The 22,582-nt window shown below is 35.3% G+C and overlaps 1 pseudogene; it reads right to left on the bottom strand.

Moving 5' to 3' along the window:
* Positions 1-3,225: 3,225 nt before the first annotated feature.
* LOC137400961 (uncharacterized) lies at positions 3,226-21,726 on the bottom strand (annotated as a pseudogene).
* Positions 21,727-22,582: the final 856 nt, after the last annotated feature.

Raw genomic sequence — 22,582 nt, 5'->3', positions numbered from 1 at the left:
TAAACTCACCTGTGCGCTCCTATTGGTGGTAATAAACAATACATTGTATGTTTAGAAATGTATTAGTTGCCCCAAGTGTTTCTAACTTTTCTGTCAGTAAAACTGACAACGATGCATACAGACATTGTGTATGTACATATGTATCAAATGGTTATATATATGTATGCCTATCTATACAAATCTCAAATTTTGTCATTTGTCATTCGGTCTGTCTAGTTATAGCAATTAGTGTCTAGCAATGAAAAATCTGTATCATAAAATATTTGATTTCGGATCATCTTGTTCACCAGCCGATTAACTAACCTATTGAGCTACGCAAAAATCAATGTATTCATTGGGCATAATAAAGCGATATCTGGGTTAAAATACGCATAGCGACACTGCTTTACGGCACACCATCACTAATGCTTGCTCTCTTCAGTCTTTTATTAGTAAGCTTAGCAATACAAATACTAGCTTATTTAAATTAGCCATTGGCAGTTTGCCAGGCTAATGGCAAGAAACTACATTACCTGCCAATGTTTATAAGTAGTTTTTAATATTCGTGCAATGTGTACATTTGACTATATATAACTACAACTAAGGTTCTAGTATATTATAAGTTAATACAGTAAAATAATAGTAAAAAAGAGCTTTACATTTTCTATAAATATATATGTACATATATATTTATATATATGTACATATATATAAATATATATACATGTATATATCGATATTTCTCAAAGTATGTCTGTGGATATGTGGATCTGTGTAACATTCTGGCAATAGATCTTAAAATCTTGATATTAAAATTCCACATATCGATGGATTTGAACTCACAACGAGTGCATCGACCAGTTTATTCTCTGGACACTTTACTACTGAGCTAGAACGCCATAATGATCAGATATGTTTTCATATAACGGATACATCATGAGCGTGCTAATTATTTTAGCCTTGTGTCCACGAGTTACGATGCTCCTGTCAGAAATACTTTGTGACCTAAGCATATGCAGCATGATGCTTAATCCGTTTTTTCCATATGGCTAATTTATTCGGCCCCACGATATTGAGTACTGATTATATACAGTAAAGGTAAGGCCACAAGATACAATATTCTCACGAAATCGGCGAAATTTGGACGAAACGATTCATACGAATTGACATTTGGACGAATTCGTCCATCGTTGGTTGCGCACGATGAACGAATCCTGAATTGGACGAAACGTCAGAAATTCCTACGAAACGTTGTTTGATTGGTTGGTTGAAAAGGTTAGTTGAATGTTGAAGGTCGTTTTTTTTGGCGCATATCCAGAGTGAAAGATTTTATCTGTTTTGAAGAGAGAGTTGATTTTGCGTTTAATTGGAAGACAACCATCTGGAACTTTTTATAGACTTGGTTAGGGAGAGAAAAGTAATATGGAGCAAACGAGAGAACGGCTATAAGGACTCAAGAGGGGTGAAACTGAACAATTTCAAGGAAATTGTCAGTGAATTAGAGATGGCTTTTCCAAACTCCAAAGTGAAGTTTACTGGTATGTTTATTTATTTCTAGTAGTAGGTAGTTGGTGGTTGCTAGCTAGTAGTGTGGTAGCTAGCTAGTAGTGTGGTAGCTAGTACTACTGATATCATTGGGTTTTTGGGTCATGCTTGTTTTGAACTGATTTTTTTTATTTGAGAGAGAGTGAGTAGATCATCTCAACAATTGTATCAATCAATTAATTACTTCAGTCTCAGTCATGTTGTCTTTTCTTGTTCCACATATTCTACTGCTGCTACTCTCTACATGTACACATAAAGTTAATTAAGTTTGTTGTTTGATTGCAGTTGATATGGTGATGAAGAAATGGACCAACCTTAGGGACACTTTTAACAGCAACAGAAGGGCGTATGATGCAGCTTATGCAAGTGGGGCAGCAGCAGTCCAAGAGCCGCAGTGGAAGTGGTGGCCACTTTTTAAATGGCTACTCACAGCTCATCGAGAGCAGGCGTAAGTTGGCTTTTAAGATGTTTTTGCACACAAATTCTGATTTGTTGGAATAATAACTGGTTAGTTACTAGTAATTTATTCTACTAGACTTCATAGCTGTGGTGCTGGCATTGCCGGTTTTACCAGAAAAATGAAAACATATATCTACATGTATGTATGTGAGTGGAACAGATTAAATAATTCAATTCAGTCTTTTGTTGTTTTTTGTTTTTCAGAACTACTTCTTCCACCAACATACCACCTCTTTCACAAGCCTGCGCACCCTGTCCATTCATTATCACTTGCTAGACCATCTTCTTCAGCTCCTGCATGCATCACACCGGTCGTCCCGCCAACCGCAAAAGCCCATGCACATGCGTCTACACCTGCTCGACCACCAGCAGCTATCCCACCAACTCCACCGACACTACCACCACCCACTGAACCACGGACGAGCAAAAAGGCATCCCGAGGCATCAAGCGCAAAAAGATCATTAAAGACCACTCCATCGACATCGAGCTGGAGTCCGTAAATGACCAGATCAGAGAACTGGGTAGACCCGCCCCAAAATCGGAACACCAGCTGTTTGCGGACTCAATTGTGCCTGGACTCATGCGGCTCACACCCTACCAATTTGCAGTTGCTAAGAATAGAATTGACAACATGTTGTTTAAGTTGGAGTATGCAGAACCTGTCCCGCGACCAAGTAGCTCTCTCACAGACAGACTTCCCAGCTCCATGTCGTTCGTGTCGTCTCGGAGTACTGACAGGCCCACGAGCAAGAGACGAGATACACCAACGTTCACAGAGATGTTATCGCCCTCCTGGGATGATTCCTAGCACTAGATTAGCTACAAGTATCTTTCTGTTTGTTTCATCATAATACACATATTGTATTTTATTCCTGCTTATCTGTGTTTTTATCATAATATTATCTGCGTGTATTTTTTATTAATTTTGTTTTAGCGAACAATCAATCCAGAATCTCTCATCAGTTTGATACTTTTGTACAATCTAAAAATAATATTTGCTGACTTGCCAATCTTGTTTAGCCGATCAGAATTTATTTTATCAACCAGAATAAATACATTTGCACATAGCGTTGAAAAAAAATATTTGGAACTGAAATTTCTAATCTACATGAACTTAACACACATAAATTTAAAGCATTGATCTTAAATCAAAAATCAAATCCCCGATAATTCTGTAAAACGTAAAACAAACTACGACTAGTAGAGTTCCGAGTAGAGTGGTTGACATTGTTTGTTTTCCTTTAGTTAATATGGGCATCTTGCCGTAGGACCGAGCCCTGTTGGCTTGAAAAATACTGCACAAGTCTGTCTCTGATTCCTGCTGCCTCTGCAGTCCCACCTCTTCGTAGCTGCGTTCGGTTTGGCTGGTCGGAGGGTGGGTGTGTTTGTGAATGCCAGAAACCAGGTGTGATGGAGCCGTCTGGGTTTGGAATGTCCAGGTAACCTGGTAGTGTGTAGCTGGTGTCGTTCACCGTGCGCAGAAAGTTGTGTAACACACACATGGCGCGAACTAGGTTTGTTGCCTTCTCTTGGTCTGCCTGAATCATCTTAAACAAGATTTGCCATCGACGAGATAGGACTCTTGCGAAACAAAAAACTTTTCAAATTAATACATGACATTCCTCCACGTGCGAAGTGAAAAGACCCAAAACACATCACTTACCAAACGTGTTGTCTATGATGCGCCGTGAACGAGAGAGTCTGTAGTTGAAGATTCTCTTGGGCACCGAATCGAGGGCTCGACCTGGGAATGGCCTCATAATATATGGTTTTAGAGAGAATGCCTCATCTGCCACAAACATGTAGGGAAAGTCGCCAGCTTCTTCATAACCCACCAACGGCTCGCTCTCTGGCAGATTAACTTGATCTGTCAAAGGAGAGAGCAAACGTAGTAAACCCGGCTGTGAAGCTGATTGGTGTTGGTTGCGGCATGTACAGATAATAAAAAATAAATAATAATTAATTAAAGATAATATTTTTCTAACCATTATCCAAGCCTCTTCCAAACTCGGATGACTCCCATATTCCTCCATCACTATTACTTCCTGGTTGACCAATGTCGATGAGGCTGAATCTGTATGAAGCATCACATACAGCTAATAGGACGATACTGTCTCTCTGTTTGTAGTTCCAGAACATGAAGCCAGAGTGCTTTGGCTTCTGAAAGATGATGTGCTTCCCGTCAATACTACCAAGGAAGTGAGAGAAGTTCCATCTTTCAAAACTACAAAATAAAAATGAAAGTTTTGTTTTTGTAACATTGGAAAAAAGATATTATGAAGAAAATTAATAAAAATAAATAAATAAATATTAAGCACAAAAAAAATAAAACAACAGACCCTTCAGCAATTGCCCTCTATTCATCTGGCCCTGAGGGAGGTTTGAGGTAAATGGGCTGCAGCACAGTCCACAGTGCGACACATGTGTCATCAATTATCTGGGAGACTGTTGATCTGCCCAAGCGGTAGTGAGCTGAGATGGCTGCGTGAGAACTTCCTTCAGCTAGGTGGTGAAGTGTGGCTGCCAGTTTCAGTCCTGGCTCTATTGACTTTCTTGTCACTGTGTCCTGCTTTGTTATGAGAGGTTTTATTGCCTCAAGAATATAGTCACAGTTCTCAGGTGATATTCTTAGGTATTTTATGTGTCTTCTTTAATCCTCATCTTCTCTCAACTCCTTGATCATATTTGCATAAACTCCCAGTTGATCTCTTTTCTCATTTATGGGGTAGACCCAATACCTTTTGTCTGAGTTTGTAGTGAGAGTCCTCTTTTTCTGTTTGAGTAGCAGATATTTTTTTAGCAGCAGCAAAGCAATTCTTCTCCTTTGATTGTCATCCATGTTTGTACTGAAGCAAATGATTGAAACGGAATCGGCTTCAATTTATCACCGCGTTCTGATTGGCTAGTTGAAAGTTAGTTTCGTACGAATCCGTGGTGGGGAAACTCCGTGTGGCAGGTCAGAAATTTCGTACGAATGGAATTTCCCAGATTAGTTGAGATTACACGATACGTGTGGCCTGGCCTTAAAACTTTGGTTCTTGAACGCTTCGTTTCTCGACCAACTCGGTTTTCAACCAAAGATTTTGAGATTTGTTCATCTCGGAGCTTGAACATAAATTCGGTTGTTGACCAAACTGGAGCATGCGCATTGAAATTAAAACAGCTCCGGAAACAGCATGGAAACATTAGTTAACAAACAAAGAAGTATTCATAAATTCTTTGCAAAAAGGGGCAAACTATCTGGGACGACATCTCCTCTACCGAAGAAATTTTCTAAGGAGATAACCCCTCCAGTCAAGTTACCCTAAATTGTTTTGGAGGAGGATTCACCCTTAAAGATGTGAAGTAAATGTGCCATCGCTATTTATATTTTCTTTTTCCTACGATTTTTGATGTGACTTATCTGTTGCATTTTTTGCAGTTTAATTATCAACTTCTGAAATTTTTACTATTGTACTGTATCTTAACCTTTAATGTTTTTGATGTTTTTAGAGTCAAATATATGAAATATTTTCTTTTTTTTCATTAACATAAATAGAAAACCTTTTATTAAAATTAAACACAATCTATATCTACCCATTTTTATTATAGTATGCAGTATACAGCACAGTTTATGGTGTAACTTGTTGAAACAATACTTTAACAAAGTTGTTTTTTGCCCTAAACTGGGTTAAAGTTTACATAAATTTAATCAAATGAAACAAAAATGGTTTCGAATCTCAAAAAACTCTGTTTTCAAAACACATTTTGGAACAAATTATGTTCGAGAACCGAGGTTCCACTGTACGTTAATAAAGGTTATACTGTAGTTTGCTGAAAGTTATGAAATGTTAAATTTACAGTGGTTTAAAAACGTTTACAGTTGTTTGATTTATTCTAATTTAGTTGTCCTGCACAAACCCTTTTCCTCGTGATATGAAGTTTGAAAGGTACAGCTGTTTAAAAAAGTTTGAAAACCTATACAGTTGTTTTGATTTTTTCTCCTAATTTATTTCAGCTACACAAAACACTTCTCTCATGATATGTAGTTTGAAAGTTAGAATCGCAAACGTTTTTATATGTTAAATACATATCAATGTTTTGTCCAAAGGCTTTTTTATTACTCTGGCAATGCCGGGTAGTACAGTTAGTATATATATACAAATATATATGTATAATATATATTACATATACAATATATATATATATATAATATACATAAATATGTATATATATTTATATATATAATATGTATATAATATACGTATATATTTTTGTTGTTATAGATATATAACAAAAATGCATGCTTCATGACTTTAAGGTAGAATTTATTGCTTTTAAATGGTAAGAAATAAAAATTTTTAATTTTGGTCAACCAATAATAACCTTGGCATTTTTCTAACCAATAAATAAATCTTAATAGCTTGCAAAGACAAACAGCTTTGATACTTTTTTCTGTAGAAAGTAAATGGGCATACAATAATGATCTCAATGTCATAACTATTTACGGATTCTAAAGGAGATTGTCAGTAATGACCTCACCAGGTTACTGTTGGTTATAATAACCCTTATTCATTGAGCTCACCTACTTCTATTATTTTAAATGATTAGCCCTTCATTGATTTTCTAAAAGAGATCACTGCATCCCAGTTAGTCATTGAGTCTGTACGAGCAATACCAAGTTTGTTCTCAGTTGTTTCAAAGTTAAGTTAATAATTTATATAACTTACAGACATAATCATTTGCTGATCGCTTCTTCCTGCCAGCCTTATCTTCATCTTGTAGTTCTCTAAAAGCTGCCTTGGCTCTTTGAACTCTGTCATAGTCTTGTGAACCAGGTACAGGTTCTATGGAAAGGTTTTAGCTTTGGTCAACACAGGTCTATACATGCTAGTCAAGTTTTTGACTCTCAGGTTAAGCTGATAAAATTGTTACAATTAAACTATTTGGTGTATGAGACCAGAAAATATCTTGTTTTCATTGTTTTCCAGAAGTAGTTCTATTTCAACTTGACGAGAAGTTGCTTAACTATATGACAAAGGTTCAATAAACTAAAATAATTTTGTCTTTGGAGGCTTTAGCTACTGATTATTGTTCAAACTAAACCTATGATGACATTATTTGGATTTGTTGAAAATTTTACATGTTACAAAGAACTTCTTTTTATTGTATTAAAGTTTGAATTTGCTGCAGCTGGTCATTGATGCAAGCTATGCAAACGCTATCTTTTATCCGTAATATTATTGGCTATTCATCCGTCGATCATTTTGTTTGCTTTTTCTGTCATGAATCAGTTTTTATTCTCTAAGTTTAACAATTATTTATGCTTCAAAAGGAGGTTAATTAGCTTGGTTAGTTAGAGTGTTAATCTAATTAGGTGAATATCAAGAGTCTGAGTTGTCTCATTAATTGTATGTACAAAACTTTGCTATTTTGCAAAAATTGGCACATTTGAAACATCTGCGATGGTAGCACAAAATAAAGGGTTTGACACCCTCCCTGTGCTTTATCATTACTGACAATTTAGCATTGATTAAAAGATCACACCTTATTTCTGACGGAACTGGGAATTTTCCTAAACAAATGTTAAATAAAATAGATTTCAGATAAAAGAGGTTGCGGTAGAAACTTAAATCTGTACAGTGAAGACATCTAATTTCAATGAACAGAGTATACATAAATTATTTTTCAATTGTCAATGAAGAAGACTTATGAACGGGGAGAACCAGAGTGGTGGCCATTATTCAGCTTGTATTATATTGCAATACAATGCAATAAAAATTACATTGTCAGTTTGCTAGTAGAAAGTTATAAACTGTTAGTTAAGTTCTCTTTTTCATGAGCCTGTGTGGAAACTGACTTAAAATCCTACTGAATTTTAGAATAATTTCTTACACAGTGTAAGATCAAAATGTTCTACCTTTTTAAATTTGGCTGAATTAAGTTACCTTAAAAGGTCTTTAAAGCAAGAAGCTAAGAGCAATCAATGAAAAAAAATTAATTTAGTTTTGTTGTAGTTAGATAACAAATCATTTTACTCGTAAATGTAACAAAGCAGCTAGTTTTTACTTTTGTATTAGGTGACAAAAACTAGGCCATGAAATTTACTGAGATTTATGTGTAAAGCTATTGGAGATGTTGTACTTTTATAAAACTTGAAACAATTTCAAACTTAGAGGTGGTAATAACATTCAAATCAGTAGAAGTCTACATTGAAAGCTTGATTCCAAACAAATCTAATCTTATGTATGCATATGCACAAAACAAATAGGAATTTTGATAAATATTTTTTTTGCTCGCAAATATTTGTAATTGAAATGTTTTACTTGAACAACTTTATCAGAATTTAATAAAATAAGCTAACAAAATAAAATGATAGTTTTTATATATAAATATATATATATATATTATTACTTTTAGATCAAAAAATATATACACAAAAAACCTCAGCATATATAGAAAGGTTATAAGTTTTAACAAGAAAAGTTAATGATGTTAGAAACAACCATATCTATTGAGAGCAGTAAAATTAAACCTAGAGTTATACTTCTTGTTAAAAACTTACTGTTTAGGCTGACCGGAAGTACAGTACATTCAACAGTAGAGGTGGAACGAGACAGGTTTTTTAAGTTCGAGACGAGACCGAGACACTGTCTTGTAAAAATTCGAGACACGAGACAGTAAAATAATGTGCATTTGGTGATGATTTCATTACACAAAGACTAGTGTACTTAACATATAAAATTGATAAACCTCTTTTTAAATTGAATATTCACCTGATGTAAACGATTTAAATACAACATTTTAATTGTGATATGCATGTATTTTTTGTAAACAAAAGTGACACAAGCAACTCTAAAATAGCGAAGATATACGTATATTCCTAAGAATTTTGAGCTTGATTGATACTAATTATTATAAACATATTGCTTTGTACATGTATATTTGTTTTAAGTTTTGTTTGTGTATTAACTGCAGCATGTGAATTATATTTAAATTGTACTCATGAAATTATATGAATCACTGTATATATTCTTATATTGAACTAACGATAAGTCATTGTTACCCGAACACGGACTATGGTCGACCCGGCCTTGAGTTCGTTTCTCCGTGTACGGGCAGGTTTTATCCGCAATTGGTAGTATACAAAAAAGGCCCGAATTTTAAGAAGGGCAAATGGTGTTTGGACACGATACAATAAAATACAGATATTTTACCCGCAACAGTCTTATTTATTAAATCGTATTATTCGGTAGGGTAATAGGATACGACCCGATATCTGTTTTGAGAACATAGAACCGGACTACAATATATTAACAGGGCCATTGTCCGGACTACATGATTAAACTCGGCGGCCAACACAATCAATAACAACAGGTAGTAACGGACCTGGTATAAGTTTAAAGGCAGTTGCCCACAATCCATTACAATATATGGAGTTGTTGTTACCGCGATAGCCTTGTTTTAACCGACGTGCACAGCAGCTTTAGTTTTATTTCCAGTCTCGAGTTTGGCAATAGTTAGGTTGAGACGAGATCGATCCGAGACGAGACAGGTCGATACTCGAAATTTCTCGTGTCTCGTTTCACCTCTATTCAACAGATCATAAAATTTATGATGAACGTCTCTCTGGCATATTTATATTGAAGTAGTTTACTTTACAAATTTAGGCTATGTAATAGGTGACTGCATATCATACATGTAGATCATTAGCTTTTAGTTTATACTTACCTAAATAATCTGATCGGTATTCAAGGCTATCTGTGGAGCGTTTTCTGACAACGTGATCTCCATCTTTGGCTCCTAAACTTTGCTTGTGTTCTTTAGGATGGTAAGGCTCAATTTCATAGCTTTCATTGTTAAACAGAAAACTTCCTTGCTGTAAGAAATCCAATTCAAGCACCCAAAAATACAATATAACATGTAAAGCATCACTGTATTAGGTATAGCTATAATTGAACAGATATAGTATCGAATAATTGAGGGAAGGTTTGCTAAATATGTTAGGCTGAGTTTTCCTTTAGTTTTGCAAGCTTAAGGGTTATTAAGTTACAGTGTTAGTGTTTTAAGTAAAACAAATAAAAATATTATATTTTTTATAGTTTCTATTAGACTAAAAAACAGTCATTATATTCTAAACAAAACAAAAATGGTCAAAGACTGCACTTTACTGTAATTTTCTCTTTGTGTAAATCTCAGCTTAGAAACTATTTGAAATATTCAGTTAGAGTTGTTAATTTAACTGCTTTGTGCTTTTTATTACTTGGTTAATTCAGCTGACTTTATAAAACTTACTAATTTAGTTTAATATATAAAAGGATGAAAAGGTTCTTGACTAAGTGACTGCATAGGTCTGTTATCTAATAGATACATGTAGGTGAATTGTCTTGAAATAGGCTATTCACAAAACTATAGGTTAGGTAAATCATCAAACCATTCCAAACTTTGAGAACCTTTAATAGCTTCTAATCCAAAGGGCATAATAACCTCTACATTTTGTAGATGAAGACCAACTTCAGCGAAGGAGAAGACAGGAGTTCTTTTCTGGTAGCTGACTTCCCTTAACCTACATGTGACCTTGCAATTTGATTAGCACAAGCGTCAGATTATTCAGCGTTTTTGGCTTGATAGATTAAATTGTGAGGGAGTTAATCTTAGTCTCTTAGCAACCTATCATGTACTCTTCAGAGATAAACATTGAAGCATGTCAACTTAGGTTTATCAATAACCACTGCACCCTTGATGCCAAACTTTCAATACTTTTGATTAATGTTACAAGTCGAGTCCTGTATTACTCATGACTAATATTTAAACTAATGTTAGAACGGATATGTTTGTTGTTGTTTAATGGACTCGTTGTTTTATGGACTCATGGTGATGAAGCAATAAGCTTAATAGGACAAATGCCAACAACTAACTCGTAGCCTTCTTGTATCTCACAGTTGGTGAAGTGATTCACACCACATCAATTTTAAATTATACTAAGCCTAAACATGATTTGGCTTGATTGAACAGCTATTTGACATAAGGTTTATATTCTTCAGATTGATTAAACAATAGATCAGAGATTTGCGACCATGACCTCATAAAATCTTTCGCGCTGTAGTGTAAACAAAAGAAAAAGTTGCCAAAGTTCTGCAAAGCTATATTAAAAGTGATCATTTGAAAAGGTCAAAAGATGAGAAGTATCTTTTAGCTCATGCAACTTAGAGCCATAATTAGCAAGTCCATACTTACCAAGAAAAAACCTTGTCCGCTATAATTTGTTAGAGAGATAGAGGCAAGTTTGTCAAGATCTTGATAGAATACTGTATGCTGCAACAACCAGGCATATAACTTTGTGCATTAAAATACGACCAGGCTGTTCAAAAATATGCAAGATGGCTTTTCTAAAAGCATCTGGTGGCAGGGTAGGCTTGCAAACTGATTTATTTCATACCGATGCACACATAATTTAGCTGAGGTTATGTAGCACTAAAGAATAACATTAAGGAATTCAGCCATGAATCCTTTAAGTCAGGGAATAGAGAACACCCTGAAGAATATTCTGACTTCATATCAGGCTAAAACAGTCTATGACTAATAATGTAGGACCACAGTAATGTACATGTAAATACTAATAGTTCAGTAACCATGACAACATGATACCATTAGGATGGAAATATGCTGGCAATTGCCAAAATAATGTGTCAAAGAAGGACTATGGTTGCCATAACATAAAGTCTTGCAGTGAAACAAATTTTTATTGAAAACTCTTGCAGTTATTTGCGTGCAGCATACAACTTGTAACAGTGCAGATAGGACTCTGCAGAAAAATAGCTACCTTTTATTTCTTTTTCAAGTACATATCAGACTGTTTATTTAAAGTTTCTAAATACTAAAGAGCTTGACTCATCTCAAGCTCTTAAACATCTACTCAACTTCCTAAGCTATGCATAACCTTTGAAGAATCTAGTTGTTTTCACCAAAGCTATTCAAAATACAATAAATAGACTCATGACATAAAGTCTATGATTACAGATATTACTTTGAGTAACTTATTGACCATAACCTTTTAGTGTATATATCTATAAGTTTTGTTATTTAGAAATTGCTTAAAAAATGTGTTTCTGTTACTCTGTCTACTCTCAACTGTGATAATATTTCAGCGTCTTTTAGCATACACAAAATACTAGCAGCAAAGTATCAGTAGCATATATTATAAGCTTGCATATGTTTTAGTTTTTAATCCATAAATGCATTTTCATAAATGCATGAACCCGGTAGACTTTTTAGTATTTCCTTAACGTAGAATTTAAGAACAACTAACAAACCAAATATATTTGTGCAGTTAGGCTTTTAACTTAGCACTCAATAATGTTCCGAAATGATCAATAAAACACAAGTGTGTGACAGAAACATGCTTTTCTTATCTTATCAGGATTCAGTTTAATCAGATCAGTTAAGGTCTAATTAAAAAAGAAGTGGCTGTGAAAAAATTAAAGCTTGCACTGCTGTTTTCAGCTTGATTCTCTGTTTCTTTGCTCCCTTCGATGTATTAGGCTTCCATAATGGGTTTTTAATAGTCAGAGTGTGAGTAAAGCTGAAAAGCTAAACTGTTATATCTACAACTTATTGTAACTCTACCAAGCCAAAAAAATCAAATTTTGCCTTGCATATAGATTTTTATAGATTTATATTATTTATATTTATTTATAGATTAATATAGTTTCTTATTAAGGCTGGGTTTTTATAAACTAACTTTGATTCCTTATATTGTCAAACCGCAGCAAATGCTTGTAAATACCATAAAAAAGACGTATACTTTTTATTGGTGCTAATGACATTTCCAGCTCATTCAAACTACCTTTAAAATAGACTTCAGTTTATAAGTATTTATAGGTTTTTATCAAGTCACCCTTACATATGTTATTAGCAGTTCTAAATAGCGCATCTTATCTTTTTATGCAAATAAAATAGCGTGACACCTGTTCATCATGTAAGGACCACGACGTGTTCAAGGCTGAGAAAACAATAACTACGTAATACACATCGATATAACTAATGTTACTATAAATAGCAGAAGAAAAGAAAATATTACTCTGATCAAGATAACTTTTAAGTAGTAGGAAGAAGCAAGTAGAAAGCTATATAGCGGACAGGTTGATCTTTATAACTATTTCTACAAATTTACAGCACAGAATTTAGTAGTGTCCTTTAATCCTCTTTTTGGAATACAGTGAACACGGCGAAAGGGATAAAATGTTGTCAGTCTGTTATTCCCTTTTTTGAACAAAGGATAAAAAGGTTTTGACTACATTAAAATAATATAAGGCAATCAAGAAAAAAATATCCGTAAACCTTTGTAAAACTTTTTAAAACTTCTAACCTGCTAAATTTAGTATTTCTGTAAACCTTTTATTTGCAAACAACAACTACTACAGAAATATTGAGTTTGGTTCAATTTAAAAAAATTTTTTTTATCAAGCTTGCAAAAAACTGCTTACTTTACTGATGAGACTAGCACAAAACAGGGTACTTTAGCTACATGGTTTCCTTTCTCAAATGTGAGGTAAAATTGTGTGCGAACTAAACGATAATCTGTCAGCAGTTTTCAATCAATTTTCATGACTGCTATTCATATTAGACCGTAATCACTCTTATTGGCCATTGATGCATACTAGCTTGTTCAAAAATGAAACTGGTAATGTGAGCTAGTGAAAAAATAAAATTGTTTCTAATCTTCTCTGATTGGTTGCCTCACAGATCTGATCTGGTTGGTCCTTCTGACGAAACAATTTGACCTGATTGGTATGTGGGGACAATCTCAATGAGCAATCTGTTCTGGTTAGTTGTCCCAACTAAGCGAGCTAACATGATTGGTTGTCTCAGTTAAACGATCTGATCTAATTGTTTGTTCCGTCTGAACAATCTGCTCTGATTGGTTGTCCCAGATAAAAATCTAATCTAAAGGATTGTCTTCACTGAACAATCACTAACAAATTTAAAAAGTTTAAACTACAGTTTAGTTGATTTTCCAAACATTGTTGAGTGAAAACTTTTCAAAGTTTATCAGCCAATCAAGATTTGCGTAAATTCTGCCCAATTATCTACAAGTGTGATCGCAACTTAAGCTTGTTAGCCATATCCTTCGGAGTTTTGTCAGCATCAAAAAAGCAACGATTGTACTCACTGCAGCTATCCCAAAACAACTGCTAGACTTTGTTATTTTTTATAAACTATTTTAAAATTTTTCCTATATTTTAATGTTCAATAAAACATCACAGACCTACTAAATAGTAGATTTTAAACTTTTCATTCAAATAATTATAACTAGGACTAAATGTTTATAAAATAAATAAATGTACAGTTTTCCCACTGCAGTATTTCCAAATTACCATTGTTAGGAGGCAACCTCGCCATAGTCTGAAAGCATATTTTATATTCCTCACATTCACAGTGATGATATAATAGTGGAACTTATAATTGTTTCAATGATTGTTTAAATTGTTTCACAGAAAAGTGACAGAGTGAAGTATCTCAATTAGTAAGCTCTGCAGATGCTACACACCTGTGCCTGTTCAGTATTGATATACTGTATATCTTAATGACAAATCAATCTGACATCTCAGTCTTAACCAGCAGTAAATCAAGAATATGGCTGGGTCTGGTTAGTAGTTGTTGATTGAAGTAAGAATTGACTTGATTTAAACATTAAGCTGTAGTTCTTCAAATACTTAAAGTTGAGAGAGAGTTATGGTAGCCACCCGTTAAAATAGGTAGCAAGGGAAAAAAGTAGCATGACTAAGAATAATAAAACTATAAATCAAAAAAGACAGATGTCTTAAATATTGAACAGGAAAAAATTCAAACTGGAAAATGTTGTCTTTACAGCAGAGTACTGCCAGTTTCCAACTAAAGTGGTTTTGATACAGCGGGTTATCTATTTTAAAAGAAAAATGTATGAGGAAAACTTTCAACTAATATCAGCTGTAACTAAATGAATTTTACAAGCTTCTGCAGATCACTTTGATAATTTCGATAGTACCAACAAAATATTTGAGCAAAATATTGAAATTAGCTATAAAGGAAGACTTGTAACTTAAACTAACACAAAGACTCACTAAAAATTCTGGTAAAAATAACAGGTTTTAAAATTAGTTTACTTTATACTCGGTTTAAAAATTGTTACCAAACAGACCTCTAAACAAACTTTAATTTGGATCTAAATAATTTAAAGCTTCATTTAAATTTTTAGCAAGCTGTTGCAATGATATCAAGCTGTTTGTGCAAAAAAGATTATTTGCAACACATATAGTGCGATAATAAACATTTCATTCATGGATGGTAATTCTATTCAATCAATAATTACAAACAATAACGAACAGGCATTCAAAGATGTTTTAAAACCTTGAGAGCAAAATTACACACCTCTTTTCTTTTCTCCACAAAATAAACTATCACAGTTTGCTCCAGAGATTTTTTTTATGTTACACTAAATGAAACATCAAAATGGTGCACATGAGTATTCCATGTGGCAACTGCGATTGCCCTTTTCTTAACAATCTATCGACTTTTAATCTGTTATAAATTACTTCATCAATACTCCATTATTTTTGCTTTTGTATTTATTGATGTACCCATGCTGCCTCTTGTTGGTAACACTATATCTGTGCACATAACAAGTAGGAAAAATATACTACTATCTATGCGTTACGTGTTATTGCTTGTAAGAGTACAATTCAAGTCTCACCTATGAGAACTGATCCAGGATAAGTATATACTTTCTAAGAACAAGGGTTCTTAAAATATGGATGGAGCTTATCACTCACCTCAGTAAAGCTTACCTTTATCTTGGAAATATGATAATTAAAAATGAATGCAACAGATGCCACAGAATTTTGGTTTATTTTTAATAAAAGTTTTCAGCTACGGTTTTGTGTTATTTTGGTACAGCCTGAGTAATAATCACAAAAATTGTATTTTATAAATTTGATTTAAATTTTTTATTAAAGAGTATATCATTACTTTTGACTTTACATCACAAACCTTCATTTGCATTTCAGATAAAAAGTGATTTTGATCATAAGCTGTGCCTATGCCATGATATTGCAAGCATGTTAACATTATCTCCAGATAGTTGAATAGTACTTATGAATACTGTTAAACAGTTTATATACATAATCATATGCAAAGTATGAACATTATTCACTCTATGGCTTCACCAGTCATGTCAACACATAAAATGAGTTTGTTGTAGGCTTTAAAAAGTTTGAATGAGATAAGGCAGAAGCATCCCCTACATAATGTAGTAAATCAATATACCATTTTTTGAGCTGGAATATTTTCAATTTGGATTATTTAATTTTTTGCTCGTATGCATAATGAGTTACCTGTTCACATAAATACTAAAGCCTAATGATATACCTTCATGTTGATGAGAGACGTAAGAGAAGGTTTCCCATTATCATCATTTGTGAAGTAAAGTATCTGTTCACCCACAGCTTGACTTTTTTTGAGATGCAGTTTTACTTGAGAGGTTTGGGATTTATCCTCTTCACTCCAGCCAAGGTGAAGGCTGAAACTGTCTGGATGTTTATCAGTGACAAATGGTAGACTTGGTGGTGTCACTATCCAGCCTGCAAGAGATATAAGAAATTTGATAATCTCAAGTTAAGCTTACCTAAATACTGCTACAAGACAGTATGAAATCTGCAAAAGGAACACCTTCAAAATTTTTTGACATATCTAAAGCAAAAAAATCATCATCACCTTTTGATATTTGCTTTAAGTTTGTATATCTCTGTTGTATAATCGGGTTGGTGGGCCTCAGGCTACGCTAATGTCTGAGGTCAAGGTAGTTACAGGTAGTTGCGAGAGAAGTATATAAGTGTGGGGAGAACCAGACCGGGGGCCTTCTTCGCTTCAATCACATTTAAGTGCTATATTTATACAACATGGCACAGTTGCCGAAGCTCTAAATTTTTTTCTTTGTGGGTATCGTTAGCGATAGTTTTCTGGTTACGGTGTACGTTTAACGTTTGATTAGACCCTTTCACGGGTGTGCAGGTAGGGTGACGTGAGGTAGGGTGGTGTTGTGAGGCTGTGAGGTGTTGTAGTGGTGAAGCATCGGTGTTGGAGGGGTGTAGATATTTATTATGTGTTCGGAGAAGGTGAGAATTACATTAAACTTATATGAGTGGGGTAGAGTAAATTAGTGGTGTGAAATATAATGTGTTATGTTAGGATAGAGATGGGTTATACGAAGCTGGTGTTTGGTGAGCACGGTGATAGTTCGTGGGAGAGATTTATAAAAGAAATGAATTTATGTATTGAGAGTGCAGTTGAGAGAAGAGGTTACAAAGGTGAAGGTGGCAATAGATGCCTTATTATGAGAGGTAGAGCTAAGTTGAGGCCATTACTGAGAGCTATTGGGCACAGTAGTAGAGAAATATTAAAAGGTGCAGGGTTTGATGTAGATGGTACAAATTCAACTTATGAAGAGGCAGTGGATATTTTGCAGGAATATTATGGTAGACAGGAGAGCATGTTTGTGAAGGATAATAAGTTTTTGACAGCTAAGCAGGCACTTGGAGAAAGTGATAGAGAATACTTACAATGGGTAGAGAGTTTGAGCAGATATGCAGAGGTGGCTAATAATAATGATAGGGTAAGGTTTGCCCTTATAGTTGCGGTTAACGGGTTGAGAGATAGAGAAGTAAGCAGAGATTTGATGAAGAGTGCCAATCTTACTTGGGAGTTGTTGAATGAGGCATTGAGGGCTCGTGAGATGGTGAATCATTCAGACAGGTCCATGAGAACAGATAGTAAAAGAAGCGATTTAAAACGTGAGATTAAAAAAGAGGTAGCAAGGGTATCGGAGTGCGACAGTCGTGCGCAGTACCGGAGTGGTGGTAGAGATAGAAGCTACGATTCAGCGGGTAGACCTTCCCCTAGGAGTAGTAAAAGGTATTATGGTAGTGAGGAGCATAATACTAGTAGGTATGGGACAATAGGCCGAGAGTATAACAAGGACAGTGAAAGTAGGATGTATAGAGACAATAGCAGGGAGAGGCATGTCTTTAGATATAGAGCAAATAGTAGAGAGGGCAGTGAAGACAAAGTATGCTACAATTGCAAGCTTAGTGGCCATGAGATGAAGAGTTGTCCTTCCATTAAATGTTTTTCTTGTGGACGGCGAGGACACATATCCCGTTATTGTAGGGATAAAAGAGGAGATGTAGGTTATGACAGATGGGGTAGCAGCAGGAGGTCAGGAGGTAGTCGTGATAATAGCTATGAGTGATATGGTAGCAGGGAAAGTAGTAGGGAGAGGTACAGGGGCTGAGAAAGCCCTCGCAAAGTGAGAGACAAGTTGAGTAGGTACAGGGACAATAGTATGGATAGGCTTGAGGGGGAGAGGTATAAGGAGAGGCGTGAGACGAGTCGGTATGACAAAAGGTACCGGGATAATAGTGAGGGCAGAAGTGCCAGATTTGCTGGCTATAGAGATAAATATGGTGAAGATCAATAACTAGGTCAGAGAATTGTGGAGTATTTAGAAGTTGTTGGGGTAAATGTAGAGTTTACATTTGATACTGGGGCTGAGGTGTCATTAGTAACAGAGGCAACAGCCAATAAGTTGAACCTATGGTTAAAGAAACCGTCGACAGTTTTAGAAACCGCTGATGGTAGTGAGTTAAAAGTGGTTGGAAGTGTGATAGTTCATTTAAAAAGTAAAGACAGGCATATGGATGCTGAAGTTCATGTGGTGAAAGAATTGAGAACAAACCTTTTGGGCATAACTGAATTGAAGCAGCTAAGATTATTTGCTGTTGTCAACGCGTTATGCGAAAGTAAGTTTGAGCCTGTTAAGGAGTGTAGAAGTATTAAGCCAGTTAGCCGTTTTCGTTGAGAACCACTATTGCTGGGTCAAGTTATGTTTCAGATGAGGTCAAGTTGCAATACCTGACAAATAGGTCCGACAGAGAGCATGCTGTTAAGAAAGGCCACAAAGGTCAAGATTGGTGGACTTGTGAAGGCAAGGGAGTAAAGAGTAGTGGATACATAGAAATTATTAGTCAAGGGGAACAACCCAAGGCACCAGAAAGGTGCAAGTGTCTATGGGGTATGATAGAGAACGCAGTCATGACAAGGTAAGTGAAGGTGCTGAGAAAGTAGCTGAACCAGCATCTGTAATGGATAAAGTTTGCTCTTTTTCAGCTGAGGTGTCCAGCAAGGGAATGTTAGACAGAGATGGTCAGGAGAGAAAGGTAGCAGAGATTGAAAGAGAGAAAAAGGAGGTGCGGAGGAAGTCGAAGGAAAAATTGGCTAAGCTAAAAGCCATACGTGAGGCAGCAGTCATAGAGTTGGAAAATGTCAAGGTATTCAGGGTAGTTGTGCAGGAGTTAGCAGAGGTTCAGAAGAGAAATACGGGTAGCAGATCTGCACTGGTGACAGGCGAGGTCGAGCTAGATAGGTCTGGGCCTATGCCAACTCCCAGCTCTGTAGTGCCATCCCCTGTGCAGCCGATTACGGCCCAGGCGGAGACCTCCCACAGGGTGCCTTTCAAGCCTGCCTTTTATTGGGGAGAGTGAGGTAAAGACGAAAGAGACAGAGTTGAGGTTGAAGAGTCATTACTGACCCAACCACAAGACTTCGGGCTAGTCAGGGTTGGTGAAAGAGGTGTTGAAGATGTTGGTGGAAGTAGTGTTGGTAGTGACAGTGGTCACGGTAAAGGTATTGGTAGCGGCGGAGGTCAGGGTGATGGAAAAGCCAGTGCAGACTGGCAATAAACCTGGCAGTATGAGAAGAGTATTTTAGACGATGGCACAGGGTCAGACAAGCCAGAGGCATAGCCTATGGAGACTGCCCTAACGGAATCAGGTAATGAGCAACACAAATAAGGTAAGTTACTATGTCTGCTCGTTGGTAATGATTGGGTGGCCCAAAACAAAAAGAAAAATAAACAAAAAGGGCGTGTTGTATTATGAGATTTGTTAGGCTCAGGCTATATTGGTGTCTGAGCTCAAGGCAGTACAGGTAAGGTTCTGGAAGGATTAGTGGCCCATACAAAAAAGAAAAGGGCATGTTGTATAATCGGGTTGGTGGGACTCGGGCTACGCTAATGTCTGAGGTCAAGGTAGTTACAAGTAGTTGCGAGAGGAGTATATAAGCGTGCGGAAAACCAGACCGGGGGCCTTCTTTGCTTCAATCACATGTAAGTGTTATATTTATACAACAATCTTGACTTTTTAGTTTAAGCCTACTTGTATGCTGACAAAAGTAGAATGCAAAACACACAGTTTAATTTTTCAAAATACCTATTAAGACAGCTAAAATAAATGTTTTTTATTGTCATTCATTTTGCATAAGAATAAACTTATGAATACTACTATATATGACATGAAAGCAATTAATTACAGTACTAAATGACTATATTAGAACTAGAAAATATTTAAAACTCTTTTAAGGAAACTTGGCACTAGATGTTTGAAGCAGACTACAAACATATTGTTTATTAAGACAGTGATTTATGCACGCTAAAGTTTATTGGTAATGTTTCAGTGTTTTTAGCATCATTTTTAATGTTACACTGATTTTCTGAGTAATTTGTGAGCTCATGTTCTGAAATCAAATCTTTTACACTGATCTGACATACGAAACTCTGTAAATTATGCGCTATCAGCAAAGCAAATGATATAACCAGCATATTTTAAGCTTTTGTTTAAAGCTTTCAGTGTGTTTATACATAGAATGTGTGCCCACAGTTCCAAATAGTTAGTGCTAAATGCTTGGATGTTTTTAACAAAGTGCAGAATTCTATGAAATTTCACTACCTATACTAAAAAATCTTACATTGCTTTGAAAGCAAGCTTTCTCTTCCCAAAAATAAAAGTGGGTGCACTTTTGTAAGGTTATGATTTTAAATAAGAGCTGGCATTTTGCAAATAAACCGTAACAACCCGCAGTTGTTTCGTGAAAACTTTTTTTTGCACTAACTAGTTGTGATACACACAGTTGTGATACAGACTTAGTGTACCTCTACAATTCAGCACATTGTTTCCTATTTTTATGCAGTCTAATCGTTTTACACATACATGAAGAAACAGTAAATTCAACAAGATGGCGGCTTAAACACCCAGCTTCTTAAACATCCAGCAGGTGGATGTTTAAAAAACTGGTTCTAAGGGGCCAGATAGAGCTTTGAAATTAGATACTTTTAACGGTCTGGCAGAAGACTAAAAGCATATGCGTGAGAAGTTTAGATGGCATCAGCCAGCAATACAGAAATACAAAGCGTTTAGGTGAGAAAACAGATGCATAAACAATAAAAATGAGAATTATTAAAATAGATACAGGTTACTCAATACCGTTATTATTTAATGTGGGATTCTGCTATAACACTTACCAGAAGAAGCAGCAAAGTCAATAAGAAGGTATGAAATTACGCTCCATGCTGTGCGCCTCATGTTGATTGGTTTTTTAGTCAGTCCTGACGATAAAAACCTAAAAAGAGATAATGAAAATAGTTATGCGTCAACGTTTATGACCTTTATACAACCAACCAACATACATACCAGAATTAGCCAAGTCTTTTTGTTATCCAAGTTGACTGAACATAATATTAGCACATACTGTTAAATTTCCACTCAAATTTTATGAGTTCCTTTTGCTTCATGAGGCTATACATATTAATTTCAACAAAACTTTGCAAACTGATCTGAGGGGTTATTCTGAGTATTTGAGCACAAAACTCACATTAGGGTTGTTAAGAGAACCATTATAATAACAGCATATGATGGTTTAATGCAACTCAGTTTTTGAAAGTTAGGCAGGTTCTCAAAGCTTTTCATCAAAACATAGCACGCAAAATAATTACTACAATTGAATCGGTCTATAATCAGTTTACCAAGCTAAACGTTTACATAACAATAGTTAAGCGATGTTGATACTGCTCCATCAAGATTTTTCTGCATCAGTATCTCACAACCTTGTTGAAGAACAATATTTAAAAGTTTCTGTTTTGTTTCATCTAACAGCTAAAATATTAAATAACATAACACAACATACAATGTACAAGACGGACAAGCTCAAAATCTAAACAAGCACAGGTAACTAGCCCACAACTACCATTGTATCACAAATAACAAACATGAAATAGTGAGTTCCTATGTTTGGAGAATAAACTTGACCTACCTCCACAACTAAGGTTTAGCCAAGAACTGGGCAACTACCTATGCCATGTTTGTCTATAATATTTTCACACTTCACCGCTCTTCGATGTACTGTGGCACATGCCTTGCATACCATTTGTGAGCATTTCATAACTATTAATCAACTTACACCTGGTAGATGAGTAAGTATAGCAACTATTTACCTCTGTTCCATGTAAGAAAAGTTCACAAACATCTACTGATGTTAAGGTAAACTGATGTGAACACGTAAAGTTTGATAGACCTCTTTTTTACCTTTTTTATAAGATAGTCTATGTGAGAGATTTAGTTATTGTTCACTTGGCTTTTTAAATAGAGAACTGGCTCACAATACTGAAATTATCTGTTGTACAGATTTTAGATAAGAGTTTTCATGCTTCTGAGAGACAAGTGGTGCATCTAAAGATGAACTTAAACAGTTTTA

The sequence above is a fragment of the Watersipora subatra genome, chromosome 7 (genome assembly GCF_963576615.1).
Source record: "Watersipora subatra chromosome 7, tzWatSuba1.1, whole genome shotgun sequence".
Lineage (NCBI taxonomy): Eukaryota > Metazoa > Bryozoa > Gymnolaemata > Cheilostomatida > Watersiporidae > Watersipora > Watersipora subatra.
This window is presented reverse-complemented; position numbering and strand designations above follow the sequence as displayed.